A 26,990-nucleotide genomic window follows, 5' to 3' on the forward strand; every position below is an offset into this window, starting at 1 on the left:
AATTGGAGAGGGTTTTTGGAACCTTTAGTTTGTAGCTGGTTGGGTCAAAAGCACAGGTGATCTGGGCTTGTGATTGGCATCTGAAATGGTGGGTGGTCTCATAGAACTGAGCTCTTAACCTGTGGAATCTGATGCTCTCACCAGGTATATGATGTCAAAATTGAGGTGAATTGTAGAACAACCAACTGATGTCTCTAGAACTGCTTACTTGTGTGGAAGACTCCTCTACACGTTGGAATTGATACCAGAACCTAAGGGACACTAAGTCTACTGGGACAAATTATTTTTCTTAAATTCTTCTACATATTTTAATACAGTTATTGAATTAATTCCTAGAATTCACGATTATCTCCTGGCTAAAGAGCCTTTAATACTTTTTACTTTCTTTTATATGCAATATTTTGAAACTTTTTGCAACATGAGTACTCTCTATTAAATGGCAACCATTTGAATATCCTCCTTAAGCTATAGAGCATAGAACTGAACAAACTCCATGTTTGACCTGTCCAATTTTGAGAAAAACTATCAGTTTCCTGATTTTTGTCATTTTTATTAAAATATTTCAAAATTATATTAGCTCTTTTTTGTCAGCTACATTGTTTCTTTTGTTTTTATTTTGTATGCACTTTCTGATAATCAGATTTTGTATCATATACCACTGATTTTTTTTGTTTGTTTCTAACTCAAACATGAAAATTTATATCCATCTTTTCAAAAATACACTCTTTTTCCATTTAGCCCATCATTTCAACCTGTCTGATCTTTTTGGATTATGATTTCATCCTTCAACATGTTTATTGTTTCTCACAGTTTTATGCCATCTGCACAGTTGATCAGCATACCCCACAGACACAGTGATCTAAGTTATTAATAAAAATGTGAGTGGATTAAGTCCAGAGTTAATGGGATTACATAGTGCTATGGGTTTTCTTTTCAGTGCTTTTATAGCTATTTTTTACTTAAAGGTCTTTTTTTTTTTTTTTTAAAGATTTTCTTTATTTGACAGAGAGAGATATCACAAGTAGGGAGAGAGGTAGGCAGAGAGAGGGGGGAAGCAGGCTCCTTGCTGAACAGATAGCCTGATGCAGGGCTCGATCCTAGGACCCTGAGATCATGACCTGAGCAGAAGGCAGAGGCTTAACCCACTGAGCCATCCAGGTGCCCCTACTTAAAGGTCTTTTTACTTTCATGGAGTACTATAGAAATGAGACTCATGTTAATAGACATTATGTTCAATCTTTCCCAGACAAAACTTCCAAACATAATTTTTCTACAAGAAATGGTAAGGTAGATTATGTTCCATTTATAGAATGAGACGGAATATTGTTATGGGGGAAAATGATTGTATTAATTGATAAAACAATGTTAAATGATAGAGGCAGAATACAAATTTAAATACAAAATATGACATCACTATTTATAAATAGTTGTGGATATAAATGTAGACCTAGTTCTAGGTGTGGATGTAGAGAATACCGGAATCTTTTTTTTTTTTTAAAGATTTTATTTATTTGACAGAGAGAGATCACAAGTAGGCAGAGAGGCAGGCATAGAGAGAGAGAGGAGGAAGCAAGCTCCCTGCTGAGCAGAGAGCCCGATGCGGGCCTCGATCCCAGGACCCTGGGATCATGACCTGAGTGGAAGGCAGAGGCTTAACCCACTGAGCCACCCAGGCACCCAGAATACCGGAATCTTAATGATAGTTGCCTTTAAAGTGGTAATTATGATTGGTGTTTTTTTTAGTATTTTATAGTCTCAAATGTTATATGTAATGATTTTGTCACCTTTACATTCAGGAAGTAAAGATTAAAATATACTTCTATATTTTATAAGTATGAATTAACAAAAATAAAAACAGAATCTGGAAGAAAATACATTTATCTCTGACTACCAGACTTTGAGACAAAGACCTTATCTTTTTTTTTTTTTTTTTTTTTAAGATTTATTTATTTGTTAGAGAGAAAGAGTGCACACAAGCAGGGTGAGTGGCAGGCAGAGGGAGAAATGGACTTCCCGCTGAGTGAGGAGCCCAGAGTCAGGCTCAATCCCAAGACCTTGAGATCATGACCAGAGCCAAAAGCAGACACTTAATCGACTGAGACACCCAAGTGTCCCAAAGACCTTATTAGTAATAGGAGAAACTGTTTTCTTTTTTTTTTTATTTAAATTCATTTAATTAACATATAATATATTATTTGCTTCAGGGGTACACGTCTGTGATTCATCAGTCTTATATAATACCCAGTGATCATTACAACCCATACCCTCTCCAAAGTCCATCACCCAGTTGCCTCATCCAAGAGAAACATTTCTAAGGAAACCACAGGTTTTCAGTAGTCTGGAAGAGTAACAAAAGCTGGAGTTGCATCAGATTTCCCATCACCTGCACTCTGCCACTCAATAGTGGCAGAGTGTGGTTGGATGCTTTAAGAGGTGTGGTTGGATGCATTAGGAGAAGCTGTTAGATGCAGAAATTTATCTGCTTGTCTTTCTTAACAGAGTTGTTATAACGATTAAATGAGATGATAAGTGAGAAAATTTGTACAAAGTAAGGTTAAAAGTCCTATTCAAGGGTAAGTTATTGATTAAAAGACTTTCAGTTGTAGTTACTTTAATTTGAGTGAGTATCATGCATTATAAATACATAATGGGAATATTTGACTCTTCTTCAGGGTAAATTCCTTGAAGTCAGAGACCACATCCTATTAATCTACGTATCTTCTAACACCTAACACATTCATTACCTTACACCTTACACATGGATAGAGAATAAATTGCATGCTGGCAATATTTGCAAGATAGTAATGATTGTTTTTAATTAAGAGAAATGGAATAATAGTATTATTGTAAATTATCGAGTACTAACCCTGTTATTCTGCCATCTTGGTGAAGCAGATGATCCATCAGTATTATTGCTGAGTGATATATACCATTTGACTTCCTCCTCTTCACTCCCTAATTTTAGGCACTCACTGAGATTTTATGCTTGGTCCTGTTCTCTTTTTATATCTTTATCATTTTTATTGTATCCATTTATGTGCTTTAATATGTCTTCTCAGCACTGATGACTCTTCAATCAGCCTTGACTTTTTCCAGTTCTACATTTCTGACCCTTAGTCAACCATCTCTTCTGGTTATCTGCTTACCTACTCAGATTCAGCACCCACAACCTACTACTAACCTACTCAGATACCAGATCCACAGTCCTGCACTGATCATCCACATTCCAAATACACATACAATATACTCATTCCTTTAGGTGTCTTTTAAGGACACTAATCTTCCCAGTCACCTATGCTAGGATTTGTATTCTCTCTGGTCCACTTTCTCTGTTTTTTATCTTCATCATAAGCAAAAAGTTTTCAAATCTTGATGATTTCACTTTTAGTGATATCTCTAGAATCCATCTTCTTTCTTATTTAGTTCTAAAACCAAGTTCAGGTCTTTGTCATCAATTATTTGACCATCACAATACCCTCTTCTAGCTGTCAAATGAGAATAACTCTTATTTCTCCCCAGTTCAAAATCCTAGAGTTGACTATTCTTTTACCTGCTGATTTTAAATATATTATTAAAGTCCCATTAATATCATTTGAGAGGAATAGGCTTGGGGAAAATATTAATTTATTTCTTGAAGATAATCTAGGCTTTTAACCTTGTGTAGTATGTTACATATTATTATTCTGTTGTTCCACCCAAAACTGATGTTTGCCTTCCTTTTCCATATATTACCCCTTGAGTATTATACATACTGAAAGCAGGAAATGGGTGTTCACATGTGGGAACTGGGATTGAGATTTCAAATGTTAGGCACAAAATGGAAGACCCATACCCACCACGAAGAATAAAGAGCTTACTGAGCTTTAACCCTCAGGTAGTATCAGGGAATCTTTTGAATGGTGTAAAATGGCTGCAAGCCTTGGCTTCTTTGTCTATGGTTCTGCTCAGGATGGCACTAAGGAAAGCCAGTTAAGTCTGCCTTACATTTATTTTACCTTCTTACTGCCTTTCTTGACTTTCATTAAATAGAAATATTGAGTAAAGTGAGATGAGAATAGAAACATTTAATGGAATAAGGAAATCTTAAAGATAGTCTAGGAAGAGGGAAAGGATGCTCTTTTTTAGAGAAGTGTTGCTTGAAACTTCTATTCAGAGCAGTATGTTGGGTGGCTTATTGAGAAATGGTGACTCAAGGGCAGTTTGAATAGAGAAGATTTAATCTGGTCAAAATGGGGTGAAAAAAACTTAATGCCAAGTTATAAAGAAGGTTATGATACAGCAGATTAGCAGGAAATAGTTTTGCACTTGATCCAAAGACACTAATTTCAGATCACATGTCAGTCACATTTAAAGGAGAAAAAGCAGTTTGTGGATATGAAAATGGTTTTTCCATTATTAGGTATGCCCAAAGAAAATGTTGACAGAAGAATGTTTTTGTTCTTTGTAATGAAGCCTGTAGACTTTCAGATAAAATTTGGGGATAAATATTTGAATCCAAATTACTATCTTTAAAAGCCCAAAGTGCTAATACTATTAAACCATTTATGTATGCGTTTCTAATTGTTTAAAAGAAAAAAGTAGGCTGAATAATATATTAAATGTAAAAGCATATTTTCTTCTTAAATAATAAATGGAATTACCAAATACATTTTTTTAATTTGGGAGATGAGGGAGATAGATGATGCTAACCATTTGGTATCTTATTGTTGCAAATGAAAACCTATATAATAAATGTTTCTCCAAAGCAGATATTTGTGTGGTACATGATTATAAACATTCCATTTAAGAGTTGCCTTTGGGATTTTTCTAGACTTTTACCCCATTTAGTGGAAATCCCAGATTCCAGGAACTGGAGATTTGGACTATGCTATATTCTAGTGATCTAGTCTCAATTTTCTCACTGGGTTCCCATCTTACCAATTCTTTTTTAGATGCTTCCCCTTGCTTAAAACACCATTGTCTCTCAGCTACATAGTGCCTATGTGCATCCTCATTTTTAAGCTGTTACCTCCTTTTTCCTTCATTTGACTCATTCTCTAATTCTTTTCTTATCTTATGCCTCAGTAATTATAGCATCTTTAGTTCTGCCAAAACGGGCAAGTGTATCATTATGTTTAAAGTGCAAAGCAGTATGAAACCAAGAAGATCATGGGTTGTTTTTACTTTGGTACAAATTCTTCTGGTTGCATTATGGTTCTATGAAACAAAGGAAATGGCACTGAAAATGCATTAAAACTCACCTTAGATTTAAGTTAACTTTCTTAGGTTGGGGACAAAATTCACAGCTTATTGATTGGGCTTTCTGAAATGATAAAACAAAGTAAAGAAAATCCTGAAAAGAGTGACTAACAGGGACAATAAAAAAATTTTAGTTGATGAAATGAAAAGTAATAGACTAATTTTAGAAAATTAACAGATAATGAAAGCATGCATTTTAATCTTTTTTAAACTTTGCTATCTTCCTTTTGTCTTTAATCTTAGATTTTTTAATTTACTTGCTATCACATTCTGTTAAGTCTTTATAGCTCATTGCTTTATGGTCAGGTTGTTTGATGCTTTCAACTTCTACTTTTCATCTTCACTTTTCTTAATTTCATGCATTCTCTTTCCTTCCCACTCCTCTGTAGACCACTGCTCTCATGAAAGGTCAGCGCCTTGCACAGTCAGGACTGATCTTCATATGTCACTTGCATTTAAGACAGCACATTGGGTTATAAACAGTGTGAGAAAGGACCGCAGAGACCATTTAGTTGAAGCATTTATTTTACAGATGAGGAACCCCAAACCTAGAGAGACTAAGTGACCTAATCAAGGTCTCTTAACAAGTTAGTGACTGTGGCAAAGTAGAATTCCTGTACCCTAATTCCTAATTCAATGCAGTTATATGATTAAGATTACAGGAATGAGTCTTTGGTAATGCTGGGGAGAAGTTAACATTTCAATGCTTATTGTGTACCAAGTGTTTGCTGAATATTAATTGTCTTTCATAGTTGCCCTCATTTAATCCTCACAGCAATCCTATGAGGTCAGGGTGTTACTATTCCCATTTTAGAGATGGGAGATGGGTCAGATAATAAATAACTTGACTAATATGACAGAGTCATAGACTTAGAGAAACTATATAAATATTAGTAAGAAAAAAAACCATCTAGTCCTCTTGGATAAAGGCTGCTTGCGGAAGGCCAAGACACTGAGTTATTCCTTATCTGCTCAGGGATAGGAAGGAGAAAGAAAAGGATAAACAGTACTGGACTGACTGAATCCCAGTGTGTGCCTCTGTCTCTGCAGGGATCAGATGTGTGTTTTGCAGCCTGAGGATGTTTCTGTTCTCCCATACTGTCTTATTATCTTAAAAGCACCTAATTCATGCCTCTTGTACAGTGCATGTACATTTTCATTTATTTATTTTATTTTTTAAGATTTTATTTATTTATTTGACAGACAGAGATCACAAGTAGGCAGAGAGAGAAGAGAAAGCAGGCTCCCTGCAGAGCAGAGAGCCTGATGTGGGGCTCGATCCCAGGACCCTAGGATCATGATCTGAGCTGAAGGCAGAGGTTTTAACCCACTGAGCCACCAAGGCATCCCTGTATATTTTCATTTAAAATAGATATTAAGTGTCACTGTATGCTGGAGTTCATTATATAGTGGTGGACAAAACACATAATTACCAGAACATTAAGAGCAAGGGGAAAAGTCCAACCACTACTCTCCCATTTATAAAAAAAAAAAGCATTATTTTTTCTGCATTGCCACCTGATTCCCCATCATCTAGTACTACAAAGTCAACCTTTGTCACTGTAGTCCTCATCTATTACTCTTCAACAAACTTTTACTGTGTTACATACTGCCAAATCAACCCAGTATAGCAAAATGTCATATAATCATTTCAAACTTTATCCCATTCATTTATTGGTCTATTAATTCTACAAACATTCACTGAATATCTATTATAACTGAGAGAATTACCTGAATCAAGGACATAAAAGGAAAAAGGCACAATTCTTGTCTTTAAATTCCACTGACAAAGAATCATAAATAAATATATTAATTAAGGCTAATTAAGAAAATAGATTCTTAAATATTATTTTGATACTATTAGTATAAAATAGTACTACTGCCCACTTACTATATACTAAGCATTTTATATATAATTATATAATGATGTTTTTCATTGTCATGTATTTTATCATGTACCCACGACTGTGTTTTACATATGCTATTTCAGTAAGTCCTGTCAGAAAGGAATACTAGTTCCATTTTATATGAGAGGAAGCTGAGGCTCATGTAGTTAAATGATCACCTATAGTTGCATAGCAGGTAAGCAGCAGAGATGAGAACTGACAAGAGAAATCCAAAATCCTTTGTTTTTTTTCTGTTTCATCATGGCATGTCTCTGGTGTTGTTGAAGCAAATCTCAGATTTTAATTAATTTTGCTTGGAGTATTTGGGGATGATTTCAGTAGAGGTCATATGTCAACTAGGTCTGAAAGCTAGGTAAGAATTCTGGATGTAAGAATGTGTATTTCAACCCAACAAAGATATAAAGACTATAGTGTAAGATTTTATTGATCAGTAGCTTCAGGGACTTCTGTAGTATATGTTACCCAAGTATTTGGGTCTTACGTTGCTATAGCCAATGGAAATAGATCAATGGACTTGGAATTCACAAAATTTCCCTTTTTCCAAAGGGAAAAAAACATTTAAATTTACATTTTAAATTCAAGTATAGTAACATACAGTATTATATTAGTTTCAGATGTGCAATATAATGATTCCAGAATTCTATATGAGTGAAATCATGGGGTATTTGTCCTCCTCTGATTTATTTCACTTGGGATTATACCCTCTAGACCCATTCATATTGTTGCGGATGGCAAGATTTCATTCTTTTTTATGGATGGATAATATTTTATTATATATATATATATCTTCTTTATACCTTCATCTATCAATTGGCACTTGGATTGTTTCCTTAACTTGGTTATTATAAAGAATAAGTAAACACAGAAGTATGTATATCTTTTCAAATTAATGTTTTTGTTTTCTTTGGATAAACACCCACTAGTGGAGTTACTGGATCATTTGGTAGTTCTATTTTTAATTTTTTGAGGAACCTCCATACCGTTTTCCACAGAGGCTGCATAAACTTACATTCCTACCAGCAGTTCACAGAAGTTCCTTTTTTGCCCCATATCCTTGCCAGCACTTGTTATTTGTGTCTTTGATTTTAGCCATTCTGACATGTGAGAGTGATATCTCATTGTGGCTTTTATATTCATTATCTTGATGATAGTGATGGTGAACATCTTTTCATACGTCTGTTGGCCATCTGTATGTCTTCTGTGGAAAAATACCTATTCATGTCCTCTGTCCACTTTTTAATTGTATTATTTGGGTTGGTGGTGTCAAGTTGTGTGAGCTTTTTTGGTATATTTTGGACATTTCACCCCGTATCATATATGTCATTTGCAAATATCTTCTCCTATTTGGTGGGATGTCTTTTTGTTTTGTTGATGGTTTCTTTCACTGTGCAAAAGTTTTTATTTTGGTGTAATCCCAATAGTTTTTTTTTTTTTTTAATTTTGCTTTTGTCCTCCTTGCCAAAGGAGACAGATATAGAAAAATGTTTTTATGGCTGGTGTCAAAGAGATTACTGCCTGTTTTCTTCTAGAAATTTTATGGTGTCAGGTCTCACATTTAGGTCTTTAAAACATTTTGAGTTTATTTTTTGTGTACGGTGTAAGACAGTGGTTTGGTTTCATTCTTTTGCATGTAGCTGTCCCATTTTCACAATACTATTTGTTGAAGAGATGGTCTTCCCATTGTATAGTCTTTCCTCCTTTGTCATATTGACCATATTGACCATATGATGTTGTAATTGACCATATAATCATGGGTTTATTTCTGTGCTCTTCCAATCTATGTGACACATGATCTATGTGTCTATTTTGTGCCAGCACCATACTATTTTGATCACTACAGCTTTGTAGTACATATTGAAATCTGGAATTGTGATACCTTCAGTTTTGTTCTTCTTTCATCAAGGTAGCCTTAGCTACTTGGGATCTCTGGTGGTTCCATACAAGTGTTAGAATTATTTGTTCAAGCTTTGTGAAAAATGGTGTTGGCATTTTGATAGAGATTGAATTAAATCTGTAGATTGTTTTAGGTAATGCAAATATTTTAACAATATTTATTTTCCTGCTCCATGAACATGGAACATCTTTCCATTTGTTTGTGTCATCTTCTATTGCTTTCAACAATATCTTATAGCCTTCAGAGTACAGGTCTCTCATCTTCTTGGTTAAGTTTATTTCTAGGTTTTTTAATGATTTTTGGTGTAATTGTAAATGACATTGCTTTTGTAATTTCTCTTTCTATTACTTTATTATTTCTGTTTAGAAATGCAACAGATTTCTTCACATTGATTTTATATAATGTGATTTTACTTAATTCATTTGTCTGTTCTAGTATTTTCTTTTTGGTTGAGTCTTTAGGGTTTTCTATACATAGCATTATGTCATCTTCAAATAGTGATGGTTTTTATTCTTCCTTTCCTATTTGGATACCTCTTATTTCTTTTTCTTGTCTGATTGCTATGGCTAGGGATTCTAGTACCAAATTGAATACAAGTGGTGAGAGTGCACATTTTTATCTTGTTTCTGATCTCAGAGGGAAAACTCTCAGTTTTTCACCATTAAATGTGATGTTAGCTATGGGTTTTTTATATATGGCCTTTACTATATTGAGGTATGTCTGCTTTAAACGTACTTTGTTGGGAAGTAAGTTTCAAGTAAGTTTAAAGCAGACATACCTTTAAATGGATGTACTTTCTCAAAAAAATTTTTTTTTGCCTCTATTGAAATGATTATATAGTTTTTATCCTTTCTTTTGTTAAAGTGATATATGATGTTAATTGATTTGTAAATGTTGAACAGCACATACACCCCTGGAATAAATCCCACTTGATTATAGTGAATGATTTTGTTAATGTATTCTTGGACTTGGTTTGCCAATATTTTGTTGAGAATTTCTGCATCTATGTTCATCAGAAATTTTGAACTGTAGTTTTTTTTTGTGTGTGTGTGTGTGTCTTTACCTGGTTTTGATATCAGGATAATACTGGCCTCATAGACTTAATTTGAAAGCTTTCTTTACTCTTTATTTTTTTATTTTTTTGGAAGAGCTTGAGAAGGATAGATATTAATTGTCTTTTAATGCTTGGTTTAAGCTGTGAAGCAGTCTGGTTCTGGACTTTTGTTTGTTCAGTGTTGTTTTGGTTGTTGTTGTTTAAATTGCTGATTCCGTTTCATTGTTAGTAATTGATCTGTTCAAATTTGCTTTTTCTTCCTGAATTAGTTTTGGGAGGTTATATGTTTCTAGGAATTTATCTATTTCTTATAGGTTGTCCAATTTGTTGACATATAATTTTCTCATAATCTTTGTATAACTATGGTGAGGATTATTATTTCTCCTTTTCATTTCTCTCTCCCTCTGTGTCTCTCTTTTTCTCTTTCTCTTTGATGAGTTTGGCTAAATGTTAACCAGTTTTGTTGCTCTTTTAAAAGAACCAGCTTCTGGTATTATTGATCTGTTCTACTGTTATTTTAATCTTTATTTCACTCATTTCTACCTTTTATTATTTCCTTCCTTTTACTGGCTTTGACCTTTGTTTTTTCTTTTATTCCTAGCTCCTTTAGGTGTGAGATTAGGTGCTATTTGAGGTATTTGCTATTTCTGAGGTAGCCCTGTATTGCTATACTTTTACTCTTAGAATAGCTTTTGCTGCATCCAAAAGATTTTGGACCATTATATTTTCATTTTCATTTGTATCCATGTATTTTTTAATTTCTTTTTTGGTTTCTTGTTGACCCATTTATTGTTTAGTAGCATTATTTATTTAACCTCCATGTATTTGTGTTCTTTCCAGAATTTTTTCTTGTGGTTGATCTCTAGTTTCATGCCACTGTGGTCAGAAAAGATGCCTGATATGATTTTTCTAGAGAATATTCCATGTGTAATACTTAAAAAGTGCATAATTTGCTATTTTGGAATGGAATGTTCTGAATATATCTGTTAGATCCACTTGGTCCCATGTATCATTCAAATCCTCTGTTTCCCTATTGATTTTCTGTCTGGAGGATCTATCCATTGATGCAGGTGGAGTATTAAAGCCCCCTATTGTTACTCTGTTACTATCAATTTCATTCTTTATGGCTATTAATTTTTGCTCTATATATTTGAATGCTTCTATATTGGTGCCTAAATATTTATAATAGTTATATATTCTTATTGAAAAAAAATCACCATTCTGTAATATTTTTGGAAATTATCTGTGCATACATTGTTTCATAATGGAACTATAAATTTTTGGAAAACAAAGTCCAAGTTATTTATTTCTATCATGGGTTTTAGTATAATAACCTAGTAAAGATTTATTAAATAAAAAAATTGACTGGATTATAGAACTAAGAAATTGTTTGATCTGGCTATCCACCAAATAATAAAAATACTACTACTACTAATATTTTAAAAATGCTAATATGGATTCTGAGGCTGATGATTTACTCTTTTGAAATATGCTAATGAGGCCAATAGTGGGGATTTAATCTTGTCAGCTTTTTCTTTCTTTCATGGACACAGGCATTGACCCAAACCATTTTTATACTTTCAACAAGGACCCTGTGAAAGAAAGTGGATCAGTTACTGCAAATCCATCAACATTCTTAAAAGAAAATAAAATACATGCTTTCCTGGTAGGGGTTCAGAAAATGTCATCTTTGCTTTGGAAAGTCAGTATTTTTATGGTTGACCTCACAAATTATGTTACATATAAATTCAACTTTTCTTGTAACTTTCTTATTCTTTCTTGTCCTACCGTATAAGGAAATAGCTTTTAATATAAATACAAAGGGGCACCTGGGTGGTTCAGTGGGTTAAAGCCTCTGCCTTTGGCTCAGGTCATGATCCTGGGATTGAACCCTGCATTGGGCCCCACATTGGGTTCTCTGCTCAGCAGGGAGCCTGCTCCCCAACCTTCTGCCTGCCTCCTCTACCTACTTGTGGTCTCTGTCTGTCAAATAAATAAATAAAATCTTTTAAAAAGAAATAATATAAATAAGAAAACATATACCAAGGAATATTAGGAAGATTTCTTTGTTTTAAATCTTCTTACTAGCAGTAAGGCTTATCTTCTGCTTTTTACCTTGAAACACTAGACAAGGAACCTGTTATTTTATATACAGTGATTTATTTATATAGAACATGAAGAAAATTTTAATTACTATGGTCTTTGAAGTAATTTCAAGCCAAAATAAAAAAATCCAAACCTAAAAACTAGACTTGTGTTTTGGTATACTGGGGAAAGACCAGAGAGATGTACATTTTTATGCCAAAAAAATTTTGTAGTAGTATTAGAATTGAAGGACAAGGCTTAATACTAATTTTGAAAATGTCATTCAGTATAAAATCCAATTTCTAAAAGTATTTTCCATTTTAATGTAGATACAAGATATGTTTTAATAAGCACATTCTATTCCTTATAATGGCTTATAATACTAATTTTATAGAGTAGGTACTGAATAATGGGACATGCAGATTAGCTCTTTAACACTTATTATTGTGGTGTATAATTATGTAGGAATAAAGAGTATACAAAATATTCTAAAGATGTTATCAAATTTGCTAAGCTTTCTCACAGTAAAGAAAATAGATAACAAACCTGTTTAGGACAGGAATTTAAAAATATTAAGTGATTAGAAAATAATTACTGTTTATATATATAAAATCAAATACTAAATGGTGTGATAAAAATTACTTGTGGCCAAAACTGAGAGAGGGAGAGATAATGCTTATAGGAAAAATTGGCTTACTCACAGATAAGGGATGAAATGGATGATAACATATAAATGAGAAGACCTGAATTCTAAGTTCATCCTCTACTTACATGTTATGTGACGGTGAACAAATTACTTAACTTTCTTAGGCCACTAATGGAGATGACACTTATTCTGTATACTTTGCAAAATTTTGTGAAAAAAAATTATAATAGAAATAATATAAAAGAGTTATTTGCAGATAGAATATAATATTAAAATAGAAGGGAATACTTTTTCCTTTTATACTACATTGACACTTAGAATTTGCTTATAATTAAGTATAACTACTCTTTTTACATGAATTTCAGAAAAATCTATAGATTAATTTGTCACATTAACACATTGTTCCTATATTAAAAAAAGATTTAGAATTCATATTTGTTTTGTTTTCTAGTCTTATAAGGAGTTTTTTATAATTTGTCTCAATATCAATGTTATAAATTTAGAAATTTAGGGATACATTCAATCATAAAGAGAAATTTTGAAATATTTTTGAGAAGTATGTTTATTTGTGATGTTGAAAAATCATTTGAAATGGTCATTTGAATTAGTATAAATTTTGTTGACTTCAACTTAAAGTCGAAGCTCTTAGAGTCTTGTGATATTTTTATTGAATTTGTATTATTCTGATGTTTTTAAAGTAGGGGACACATGGGGATTTCAGACCTTATACAGGCAACTGAATGTTCAATTAAACACTCCACTCTTTCTTTCTTACCTCAGTTTATGTTGAGGCATAAAGAAAGAAAGAAACAAACAAACAAACAAAAATAGTGCTGCAATGTTATGGCCAAAAACTTGTGACAAACTCTTGAGAAGGATAAGGAAGAGACAAGAAAGTGATATAAGGAGAGAATTTTTGAAGACGATTCCTTTGGAAAGAATTAGGGTTATGAATTCACCTTCCTATTAAGTTTCAAAGAGAAAAAAATCCTGCTTAACCATAAGCCAAATAATAAGGATTTCAGTGAGATTTCTTTGAGAGCTTGATGTGTGTCCTTGGTAATTGTGAAGTGGGCTTAGTGGTCTGGTATTTTATGCAGGACCAAGAAATATACTAGTGTCAATGGAATAAACCATTTTGTCTTATTTTATCTATTTATTTTGTGTGGAAAGAACCTATACTTGTTTTTCATGAGTTAATGTGCCATAATGTTGTACAATGTCCTCCCAGGAAGCAGACTCTGGGACACAGATTAACTAGTTTATGAAAAATGTTTTAGTGATTACAATGGGGATCATCACTGTGGAAGGGAGGGCTAAGTGAGAAGTTGAGCTGCAAAGCTGAATGGCTCTTTAGAGTTTACCTGAGTTGGAACAAATAGGGAGGTCTTTTATATCCATGTGTTATTCAGCCTGTGGATACTAAATGCCCAAGGAAGTAAGTGTGACCACAGGTGAGATATTCCCAAAGAGGGATAATAGCTGAGATTAGCCGTCCTTCTAAGTGGGGGATTAAGTCCTTCTTTTCTCAGGGAGAATCTGGTCAGTGCATCACAGTGTCCATTACAAATCCCAAGTTCCACGTGAGGAACCCACAGAGTGAATTTCAGCCCAGAATCTTCTGCTTTCCAATGTAAAGAGACTCTGGCAGTAAGTGTAGTGGGGTGTGTCACTGGGGCACAAGCTAAAGTTGAATTTGAAGTAACCAGCTGAAGGAAGAGCACTGCCTCTGCCAAGGAAATTATATCACGATGCCTAAAAAGGGATTTTCTTAAGCAACACTGTCCATTAAAAATACAATATGAACCACATATGTAATTTTAAAATTTCTATAGCCATATTTTAGGAAATGGAAAAGAAAGAAGGGAAATTATTTTTTAACATTTAATAATTTAAATTATTTCCCATTTTCCTAATTTAAGATTTAATGTGATATTTAGTACATTTTTATTCAGCATCATAGTCAAAATGGGAAAAAAATAAGTCAATGAGATTCTTCTTTTTTAGTAGGTTCCACACCCAATGTGGTGCTTGAACTTAACAACCTAGAGATCAAGAGTTGCATACTCTACCAACTCAGCCCACCAGGCACCCCAATGAGATTCTTTACGTTCTTTTTTATACCAAGCCTCAGAAATCAGAATGTATTTTACTCTTATATTAACCACATTCCAAGTGCTCAGTAGCTTCAAATTGCACCAATACCATATTGGACAGTTCAACTCTAGAGAACCTACAGAAATACCCCTTGAAAGAAAAAATCAGTTTTAAATTTCTGCCAGACCTAGAGATTGCCAATCCATTACATGATAGTGACAATCAAATCACAATGATTTTATATCTCTTACCTCTCCCCACTCCTACCCTGAAAGTATCAGAAATATTAGCACCCCCAACATGGGAGCACCCAAATATTAAGAATTAATAACAAACATAAAGGAACTAATTGATAATAGTAGAGGACTTTAACATCCTACTTACTTCATAGATCATCTAAGCAGAAAGGCAAAAAGCAAACAATGACTTTGAATGATGCACTGAACCAGATAGACTTAACAGATATATTCAGAACATGTTATCTACAAGCAGCAGAATACACATTCTTTTCATGAGCACATGAGACATTCTCCACAATGATCACATACTAGATCATAAATCAGGCTCAACAAGAACAAAAATACTGAGATCATACTATTCATACCTTTAGACCACAACACTATGAAACTTAAAGTCAACCATAAGAAAAAATTGGAAAGACCACAAATACATAGAGATAAAGAACATCCTACTAAAGGATGAATAGGTCAATCAGGAAATTAAAAGAGAAATAAAAATACATAGAAACAAATGAAAATGGAAAGACTATGATCCAAAACCTTTGGAATGAAGCAAGGGCAGTCCTAAAGGCCTACCTCAAGAAGTAAGAACAATTTCAAATATACAGCCTAACCTTACACCTAAAGAAGCTAGAAAAAGAGCAACAAATGGAACCTAAAGGTAGCAGAAGAAGGGAAATAATGAAGATTAGAGCAGAAATAGATGATACAAAACAAACAAACAAAAAACCATAGAACAGATCAATGAAACCAGGAGTTGGTCTTTGAAAGAATTAATAAAACTGAGAAACCTCTCGCACAACTTATCAAAAAGAAAAGAAAAAGGACCCAGATAAATAAAATCATGGATGAGAGAGGAGATATCACAACCAATAACACAGAAATACAACCAGTTGTAATAGAATATTATGAAACATTATATGCCAACAAATTGGAAAACCTGAAATAGATGGATAAATTCCTAGATACATATAAGTTATGAAGACTGAAACAGGAAGAAATAGAAAACTTGAACAGGTGGATAACCAGTAAAGAAATTGAATCAGGAATCAAAAATCTCCCAACAGTGAAAAGTCTAGGGCCAGATGGCCTCCTAGGGGATTTCTACCAGACATTTAAAGAATAGTTGATACCTATTCTTAAAATGGTCCAAAAAATAGAAATGGAAGGGAAACTTCCAAACTCTTTCTATGAAACCAGCATTGCCTTGATTCCAAAGCCAGACAAAGACCTCACTAAAAAATGAGAACTAAAGGCCAATATCCCTGATGAAAATGAATGGAAAAATTCTCAACAAAGTACTAGCAAATTGAATCCAACAGTATATTTTGTTATATATATTCAAGTAAAAGGGACACCTGGGTGGTTCAGTCAGTTAAGCATCTGCTTTGGGCTCAGGTCATGTTATTACCAGGGTCCTGGGATCCAGTCCCACATCAGGCTTCTTACTCAGTGGGGAGCCTGTTTCTCCCTCTACCTGTCTTTCCCCCTGGTTGTGTACTCTCTTTGACAAATAAATGAATAAAATCTTTATATATATATATATATACACACACACATACACTTTTTTTTTCTTAGATTTTATTTATTTATTTGACAGAGAGAGATCACAAGTAGGCAGAGAGGCAGGCAGAGAGAGGGGAGGAAGCAGGCTCCCTGCTGAGCAGAGAACCTGATGCAGGACTTGATCCCAGGACCCTGAGATCATGACCCGAGCCGAAGGCAGTGGCTTAACCCACTGAGCCACCCAGGCGCCCCACACATACACTTTTCAAGTAAAAATATATTGGAAAATATTTTTAAATATACTTTATACATAAATGTGTATTGATATATTAAATATTCACCTATATATATTTGGTATTATATCTCATCAATCTACATCAACATATAAAATATATTTGGAGCACCTGGGTAGCTCAGACATTTAAGTGTTTACCTTCAGCTTAGGTCATCAACCCAGGATCCTGGGATCGAGCTCCACATCAGGCTCCCTCCCTCTCAGTAGGGAGATGCTTCTCTTTCTCTCTCTGCAGCTCCCCTTCTTTGTGCTCTTTCTCTCTCTCTGTCAAATTAAAAAAAATTAAGAAAATAAAATGAAATAAGATATGTTTGAATATATACTATAATATAAATAATACGTATTTTCTTATTTTAATGCAGAGACCAAACATTGACACTGAAAAAGCAATCCCTTATTATTCTCTCTAGTCCAGTCTATCACAAAAGTGACTCAATCAGAGAACCCACTTCCATTTTGCCTCCTTCAAATTTATTTTTTAAATTAAGAAAAGAAAATGTTTTGAAGTAGAAAACTTAAGGAGTGCCTCGGTGACTCAGTGAGTTGGGTATTTGACTAAATTTCAGCTCAGGTCATGATCTCCAGCCCTGAGATCAATCTCCACTTCAGACTCCACACTTAGCGCTGAGTGTAGAGTCTATTTAAGATTAGAGAATCTTCTAATCTTAGAGAATCCTCTCCTTCTGCCCCTCCCCCTACTTGCACATGTGTGGGCTCTCTAAATAAACAAATAAATAGATAGATAAATAAATAAATAAAGTGGAAAACTTAGATTCTTAAATACGTATTCTTAGATTCTTAATACCATGTGATTGTCCCTTAAGTTCAATGTGATTATCCCTTAAAATAAAAAATTCTTAACTTTAACAAAAAGCCATCATAACCCTGAATATTCTTATTGCCATCTATGTCTCCAGGTTTATCATGAATCAAGCTTTCCTTTTGTCCGTATATTCCAGCCATGATAATTTTCTTTAATTTCCTTAAATGTACTCCACTCCCTTTTACAATATCAGATTTTCACATGTGCTATTTCCCCATATAGTTAATATACTAGTCAATGTCTGTGTTTTCTTTTGCTTTCCAATAAGGCATTTCTTTTGTATGAAAATGTAATTTCTGAACCTATAGAACAAGCTGGATTCAATAACCAAGTGTGCTTATAATATTTTGTTATAGTTTTTTTTATTTACCAATTTGCCATAGAGATTATAATCTTCATGAGGACAGAGGCCAAAATATCTTGATAAGATATAGATCTTGTGCACTTACAATGTAAAATGTGTTTATTAAATTAATTAAGAGATAGATTTTAAGTGGTTTTATTTTTGTTTCTCCCATCATATCCGTTACAAATGCTCTCATATGATTATGTGATAATAAATGTACATATGTATTTATTTAATGTATTATTTAATATATTCATTAATTAATAATACATTGATTAAACAGTACATTAAAAGAACCAGTGATCAAGTGGGATTTATTCCTGGGTTGCAAGGGTGGTTTAATATTCACAAATCAATCAAAGTGATAAACCACATTAATAAAAGAAAGGATAAGAACCATATGATCCTCTCAGTATATGCAGAAGAAGCAGTAAACATCCATTCTTGATTAAAAACCCTCAACAAAGTAGGGATAGAGGGGACATATATCAACATCATAAAGGCCATATAATAAAATTCCACAACTAATATCATCCTCATTGGGGAAAATCTGAGAGTTTTTCCTCTAATTAGGGTCGGGAACAAGATAGGGATGGCCACTCTCACCACTGTTATTTAACATAGTACTGAAGTCTTAGCTTCAGCAGTCAACAACAAAAAGAAGTAAAAGGTATCTAAATCATCAAGGAAAAGTTTAAACTTTCACAATTTGAAGACAACATAATACTCTATATAGGAAACTTAGAGGATTCCACCAAAAATTGCTAAAATTTTACACAAATTCAGTAAAGTCACAGGATACGAAATCAACATACAGAAATCTGTTGCATTTTTATATACCAATAATGAAGCAGCAGAAAGAGAAATCAAGGAATTGATCCAATTTACAACTGCACAAGAACCCATTAGATACCTAGGAATAAACCTAACCAAAAAGGTAAAAGATCTGTACTTTAAAAACCATAAAACACTTATGAAAGAAATTGAAGATGACACAAGGAAATGGAAAAATGTTCCATGCTTATGGGTTGGAAGAATAAATATTGTTAAAATGTCTGTACCACCCAAAGCAATCTACATATTTAATGAAATCCCTATTAATAAACCACTAGTGTTTTTCACAGAGCTAACACAAACCTAAAATTTCTAAGCAACCACAAAAGACCCCAAATAGCCAAAGGAATCTTGAAGAAGAAAAGCAAAGCGGGAGGCATTACAATTCTGGACTTCAAGCTGTATTACAAAGCTGTAATCATCAAGACAGTTTGGTACTGACATAAAAGCAGACACATAGATCAGTGAAACAAAAGAGAAAACCCAGGAATGGACCCTCAACAACACAATCAACTAATCTTCAACAAAGCAAGAAAGAATACCCACTGGAAAAGAGACAGTATCTTCAACAAATGGTTTTGGGAATACTGGACAGCATCATGCAAAAGAATGAAATTGGCTACTCTCTTAGACCGTACACAAAAATAATTTCAAAATGGATGAAAGACCTATACGTGAGAAAGGAAACCATCAAAATCCTAGAGAAGAGCACAGGTAGTAACCTCTTTGACTTTGGCAGTAGCAGCTCTTACTAGAGACATCTCCACAGGCAAGGGAAACAAATAAAAATGAACTATTGGAACTTCATTGAAATAAAAAGCTTCTGCACAGCAAAGGAAGCAGTCAGCATAACTAAAAGCCAACCAATGGAATGGGAGAAGGTGTTTGCAAACTACATATCTGATAAAAGATTAGTATTCTAAATCTATAAAGAACTTATCAAACTCAACACCCCCACCCCCAAAAAAAATAGTCTAGTGAAGAAATGGGCAGAAGACTTGAATAGACATTTTTCTAAGGAAGACATAAACATGGCTAGCAGACACATGAGAAGATGCTCAACACCATCAGGGAGATATAAATCAAAACTACAATGAGATACCACCTGATGCCTGTCAGAATGGCTAAAATTAACAACACAGGAAACAACAGATGTTGGTGAGGATGCAGAGAAAGGGGACCCCTCTGAAACTGTTAGTGGGAATGCAAACTGGTACAGACACTCTGAAAAACAGTATGAAGGATCTTCAAAAAGTTAAAAATAGAACTAAATACCCTACATACCAGCAACTGGACTACTGGATATTTACTCAAAGGGTACAAAAATACTGATTCAAAGGAACATGTTGTACCCCAGTGTTTATAGCAGCTTTACCAATGACAGCCTAATTATGAAAAGAGTCCAGATGTCCACTGACTGATGAATAGATAATAAGTTGTGGTATATATGTAATGGAATATTACTTAGCCATTAAAAAGAATGAAATCTTGTCATTTGCAATGGCATGGACAGCACTAGAGAGTATTATGCCAAGCAAAATAATTCAGTCAGAGAAAGATAAATACCATGTGATTTCATTCATATGTAGAATTTAATAAACAAAACAAATAAGCATAGTGTACAAAAAAGAGAAAGGCAAACCATAAGAGAGACTTCTACTTATAGATAACAAACTGAGGGTTTCTGGAGGGTAGGTGACAGGGGAATGGGTTAAATGGATGAAGGCATTTGAGATGAGCACTATGTTGTATGTAAGTCATGAATCACTAAATTCTATACCTGAAACTAATATTACATCAAATGTTAACTAACTGAGGTTTAAATAAAAACATATACATATTTAAATAAAAACATATATATATTTCATGCTATCATATATATATGTGTGTGTGTGTATATATATATACACACATACATAGGAGCCTGCTTCTCCCTCACCCTCTGTCTGCTGCTCTGCCTGCTGGTGCTCCCTTTCTGTCAATAAAAATAAATCTTAAAAAAAAAAAAAAAAAGGTGGTCAATATGGCTGAAAGAAATGGAATGTTTAGAACATTGTGAAGTGAAACCAGAAACAGATTTTAAAATGATCAGTATTTGTTTCAACAGTTATATTGAAATATAATTGACTTTCAATCAACTACACACTTACGTAAAGTATACAATTTATTAAGTTTTAACATAAGCACATACCCATGAAACTATCACTACAATCAAAATGATAAAAATATCCATCACTCTTAAAAGTTGTCTCATGTTTCTTTGGTGTCTCTCTTTTCTACCTCTCCCTTCCTTATTGGTCCCAGGTAACTACTCTTTTGCTTTTTGTCACTTTAAATTAGTTTGTATTTTCTAGAGTTTTATATAAATGGTGTCACACACTGTTTTAGACTAGTCTTTTTCACTCAATATGACTATTTTGAAATTTTTCCATGTTGCATTTATTAACAATTTATTCCTTTTTATTGATAAGTAAGTATTCCATTATGGGGATATATCACATTTTGTTTACTCATTCACCTATTCATAGATATTTGGATTTTTTCCATTTTGGGGCTATTACAAATAAAGATGCTCTGAACATTCATATACAAGACACTGCCTTGACATATTTACTTTCTCTTGGGAAAATATCTAAGAATGGAAGGGCTCAATCATATGGAAATTGCATGTTTGACATTTTAGAAAATCACCAAACTCTTTTCTAAAGTATTTGTCCCGGGGCGCCTGGGTGGCTCAGTGGGTTAAAGCCTCTGCCTTCGGCTCAGGTCATGATCCCAGGGTCCTGGGATCGAGCCCCGCATCGGGCTCTCTGCTCAGCAGGGAGCCTGCTTCCTCCTCTCTCTCTGCCTGCCTCTCTGCCTACTTGTGATCTCTGTCTGTCAAATAAATAAATAAAATCTTAAAAAAAAAAGTATTTGTGCCAATTTACATTCCCAATGTAAATTCTAAATTTCTAAAGTATTTGTGCCAATTTACATTGCACATTAGAGTGTGCAAATTCTAGTTGCTCCACCTCTTTCATAACACCAGTTATTATTGATCTTTTTCTTTTTCTTTTTTTTTTTTATGTTCAGTTAGCCACTGAATACATCATTAGTTTTTTTTTGTTTGTTTGTTTGTTTTGTTTTTTTTTTTAAAGATTTTATTTATTTATTTGACAGAGAGAGATTACAAGTAGACAGAGAGGCAGGCAGAGAGAGAGGAGGAAGCAGGCTCCCTGCTGAGCAGAGAGCCTGATGCGGGACTCGATCCCAGGACCCTGAGATCATGACCTGAGCCAAAGGCAGCAGCTGAACCCACTGAGCCACCCAGGCGCCCCACATCATTAGTTTTTAATGTAGTATTTAATGATTCAATTTGTGTATAACATTCAGTGCTCATCACAACATGTGCCCTTCCCATTATCAGTCTTTTAAATGTTATCTATTATAGGGGCACCTTGGTGGCTCATCAGGTTAAGCATCTGACTTTGGCTTAGGTGCTGATCTCAGGGTCCTGGGATGGAGCCCCACATAGAACACTCTGTAGGACTCTGCACTTATCAGGGAGTCTCCTTGACCCTCTGTCCCTCCTCTTGCTTGTGCTCTCTCTCTCTTTCTTTCTGTGTGTCTCTCTCAAATAAATAAAATCTTAAATAAATAAGGAAATAAATTTTAAAATAAATATATAAATAAGTATATGTTATTCTAATAAGCTTATAGTAGTATCTTATTGTTTTAGCTTTCATTTCCCTAATGACAAATGTTCTTGAGCATCTTCCCATGAATGTAGCCTCTATTCATATATCTTCTTTGTCATATTGCTTTTCATCACTTTGTTAGCCATCAGCATATCTTGTCTTGGTAAGATATCTGTGCAATCTCTTGCCCATTTCTTTTTGAATTGAGTCATTTGTTTTCTTACTGGGTTTTGAGAGTTCTTTATGTTTTCTAGACACTAAACCTTTTTCAGATATATGATTTAAAAATATTGTCTCTCTCTATAGCTCATCTTTTCACTCTTTTAACAGTGTCTCTTGGAGAGCAGCCATTTTTTAATTGTGATAGAGTTCAAATTATATTTCATTTTGATATTTGATATCATTTTGATATTGATCCTGGTTTTTATATTATATCTAAGAAATCTTTGCTTAACTCAAAGTCACAATGATTTTTGTTTTTGTTTTTTTTCTAAAAATTCTACAGTCTTACTTTTATATTTAAATCATGATCCACTTTGAGTAAATATTTGTATATGGTATTAATATTAATTGAAGCTGATTTTTTCTCTCACCTCATTTGTTCCTATCTCTCAGATTATTACTGTCCTTCATTGCCTGGTGCTCAGTATCTTAAAAGCCATCATTTTATATATTTTCCCAGTTGTTTGTTTGTTTCAAGTAGGAAGGTAAATTTTTTTTTTTTTTTTTAGGAAGGTAAATTTTGATTCTATTGACTCCATGTTGGCCAGAAGCAACTGTCATGAAGTTCACTTTTAGTTAATGAACTTAAACTGCATTTTGTGACGTAGGGTGACTTTCTGTATTTAAAAGTGAGCTGAAAACTTTGAGAACCTGCAAGAATTTTTATTCAAAGATAGGAGAAGGAACATCCCACTAAAGAAATTTAATGAGGTAGTAGAAGACAAGGTAAATATGTGCCCTCAATCCTCTATGTTACGTGTAGGAGTTATGTAGTATTTAAAACTAGGTCACTTACTGTTTACATACTTTTACAAGCAGTTGATATTTGAGGTAATGATTAATTAATGTTTGAAAATAAGATGTTTCCCATCATGATTCTCATAACTGGTGGAAATCTTAAAAACCCCTCTTTTTATATCTGAGAAGTCTCAAGAATTCTTCTAGCTACTCATGCCAACACTGGGGAAGCTAGAAACATGTTCTAATATTTTAATACAATCAAAATTGACATTTACTTCTTTGAAAATATATAATGATAAAGAATATCCAATTGCTGGTTTCAAATGGCATTTCAAATTTCAATTTATTATGACTGCCTATTCTTCCTGAATTTCTCCTACTTCTCAACCCATTTATTTTCATTAGTTGAGTCTTCTTCACACTTTGTTGATTTACCCCCATATTCAAATCCAAGATTTACATCTATTTCTAAAAAGACCATTTTGAAAGAAATCCACTTTATCCGTGTCAGTCATAAGATTAACCTACTTTTATTCATTCAACTCATCAACAAATTATGAGAAAAGTGAGAGGCTAGATCCCCTTGGTTCATAGGGCCCAAGATGAATTTGATGAATATATGTTAGTGTCGGGCACTGATATCAAGGGATAGTCCACATTATTGTACTTAAAATCAACTTTCTCTCTCTCTTTTTTTTAATCATTTGACAGTCTCTGAGAAGTTTTCAGGTCAACTAGGGGTCTTTCTGGTTGACCTACATACTAAATTGAAAGAAAGTTCTGAGTTGAAATTTAGCATGCAAAGTTTTGTGCCCTGGAAAATATGTTTCTAGAGTTGTCTCACTATGTAAATTTTCTTTGGGACAAATAAGGAGATCACAGAGAGTAACTTTCAAAGTCTTGACTTCCCATGGAAGGATGAATGAGTACCTTTTGTTTAGGATTAGGATGAATATTTAGATAGGGAAGCCTTGTCATCCTATATAGAGGTGGGCACAAGTCATGCATGTGCCTTAAAGAAAACATGCCTATGTAGATTGTCATATAAATGAGGCTGGTGCTCCTCCTTGGGGGGAGATTTTAATATTATAATGAGGTAAAGGTAATTGTTGGTCATTCCAGAGATCACTTCACTGTCTGTGCAGGGCCAGTTAGGGGTTAAGCTAAACTGGTCTGAGTGGGTTGGGACACCTGGGTGGCTCAGTCAGTTAGCATCTGCCTTGGGCTCAGGTCATGACCTCGGGGTCCTGGGTTAGAGCCCCATGTCATGCTCTCTGCTCAGCGGGAAGTCTGCTTCTTCTCATTTTCCCTTTGTGCTCTCCCTACCCTCTCTCTCAAATGAACAAATGAATGGATCAAGAAGATGTGGTATATATACACAATGGAATACTATGCAGCCATCAAAAGAAATGAAATCTTGCCATTTGCGACAACATGGATGGAACTAGAGCGTATCATGCTTAGCGAAATAAGTCAAGCAGAGAAAGACAACTATCATATGATCTCCCTGATATGAGGAAGTGGTGATGCAACATGGGGGCTTAGTGGGTAGGAGAAGAATAAATGAAACAAGATGGGATTGGGAGGGAGACAAACCATAAGTGACTCTTAATCTCACAAAACAAACTGAGGGTTGCTGGGGGGAGGGGGTTTGGGAGAAGGGGGTGGGATTATGGACATTGGGGAGGGTATGTGCTTTGGTGAGTGCTGTGAAGTGTGTAAACCTGGTGATTCACAGACCTGTACCCCTGGGGATAAAAATATATGTTTATAAAAAATAAAAAATTAAAAAAAAAAGAAAAGAAAAAGAATGCAGAATCTTGGGCCCTACTTCAGACTTCTTGAATTAAAATCTGCATTGTAACAAAATCACCAGATGATTCCTGTGCACATTAAAGTGTGAGAAGCTCTAGTTTAAAAGCCATAACCTTAATCTCTGGGAAACAGATTCCTTCAGTGATATGTAAGATGTTACACTTTTCTTATGACTTTCTCCTTTTCCACTTATGTCCAGTGAATTTCTTCTGTGTTTAGAATATCATTTCATCCTTTAAGTACTACCGATTCAGGCAAAATTTCAAATTAGGTATAGTTTGTGTTTTTATTTTTTTTACTCTTGTTCCCCACCCTTTCTCCATACTAGCATGATATTTAAAATTCCCAGTCTCAGTTCATGTTACTCCTCATTACTTGCAATGGTTCAGTCACACTGGCCTCCTTTTCATAGTTAAAAAACACCAGATTTTCTTGACTCTGGACCTTTGGCTGTCCTCTTCTCTCTGCTTACAATACTCTGTCACCTGCCTCTGAATGAGTCAAATCAAGCCCTTGTCCTATCTCAGCTCTAATACCCTGCACTATCAGTGTCCTTCTATGTAAACTAGAAACTCTTTAAGTATCAACTTTATCAAATTCATAGCTGATATCTCACCTCTGATTTCCATCACCCCAAATAGTATTTGCTATGGAATTAAGTACTTTATAATATTTGCTAAATAAATAAATGAATAAATCCCAATTTCTGTATGTTCTTTTTATTCAGTCAGTAATTAACTAAACATATACTAAACACATATTATGTTTGAATCATTTTCATAAATGCTAGTTATAAAGATGAAGAAATTCAGTCTCAGCTTCCAAGACATTCATGATCTAGAGAAGAAAGATGTATAATTGACATATTATAACATGAATAGATTTTTATAGGAGAGGAGGCCATCATAGACTGAGAAACATGTACAACGGCTGGTATGAAAGAACCTGTTTTGTTGTAGAAATGATGACATTCAATGTATTTTAAGCATGGCTTTACCCACTTTGACTTATTCTAATAACAGAAGAAGAGCTCTGGTTGTAAATACAGCTTGGAAAGATAAGAAAAGGCACCAACTTACACATTACTAGAAGGACTTCCTTGGAAACATTTTAGATAATGAAACTCAAAATTGAATGGGCATATAAGTAATCTAGGAATTTTGTTAAATGGTGAGAGATTGCTCAAGCATAGTTTGTGAGATTGTTTCAGATCTTTGGAGATTCCTGGACTCTTCCACTCACCCCACCTGAATATAGATAAAACAAAATGAGCAAACAAGCAAAAAGCCATACAACCAAACAAAAAATGAATTTAAAAAGCCACTGTAAAAGAAAAAAAAATTGCCAAACAATTAAGAATATGATTTTATTCTGGCTCTTAAAAAAAGGAGAATGTTTCTCAACGAGGAGGGTCTCAAAGAAGACAACTAGGGGTTTCATAAAACAATGATGTGACTGAGGAAGGGTGGAGGTGGGTTTTACCTTAGAGTTATGTGTGGGAAGGGTGGTCTTTTGCAGTTTCTCTGAACACAAATGAGTGGGAGGATGTCTTAACCTTTTTTGTTTTC

At 34.0% G+C, this 26,990-nt stretch overlaps 1 protein-coding gene and 1 long non-coding RNA gene across 3 annotated transcripts in view; one reads left to right on the forward strand and one right to left on the reverse strand.

The window, feature by feature from the left end:
- Positions 1–26,990, reverse strand: part of SLITRK3 (SLIT and NTRK like family member 3) — a 90,797-nt gene that overhangs the window by 39,135 nt on the left and 24,672 nt on the right. The window contains exons 2-3 of one of the 2 annotated variants that reach the window (XM_082687955.1): positions 17,100–17,225; positions 5,241–5,302 (exon numbers count right to left, since the gene is read on the reverse strand). The gene's annotated coding sequence lies outside the window, so the exon portion shown is untranslated. The remainder of the gene's footprint in view (positions 1–5,240; positions 5,303–17,099; positions 17,226–26,990) is intronic. The other variant, XM_082687956.1, reaches the window with a different exon arrangement.
- Positions 1–26,990, forward strand: part of LOC309842978 — a 294,904-nt gene that overhangs the window by 14,976 nt on the left and 252,938 nt on the right. The gene's annotated exons all lie outside the window — the stretch shown is intronic.

The sequence above is a fragment of the Mustela nivalis genome (assembly GCF_964662115.1).
Source record: "Mustela nivalis genome assembly, chromosome: 1".
NCBI lineage: Eukaryota > Metazoa > Chordata > Mammalia > Carnivora > Mustelidae > Mustela > Mustela nivalis.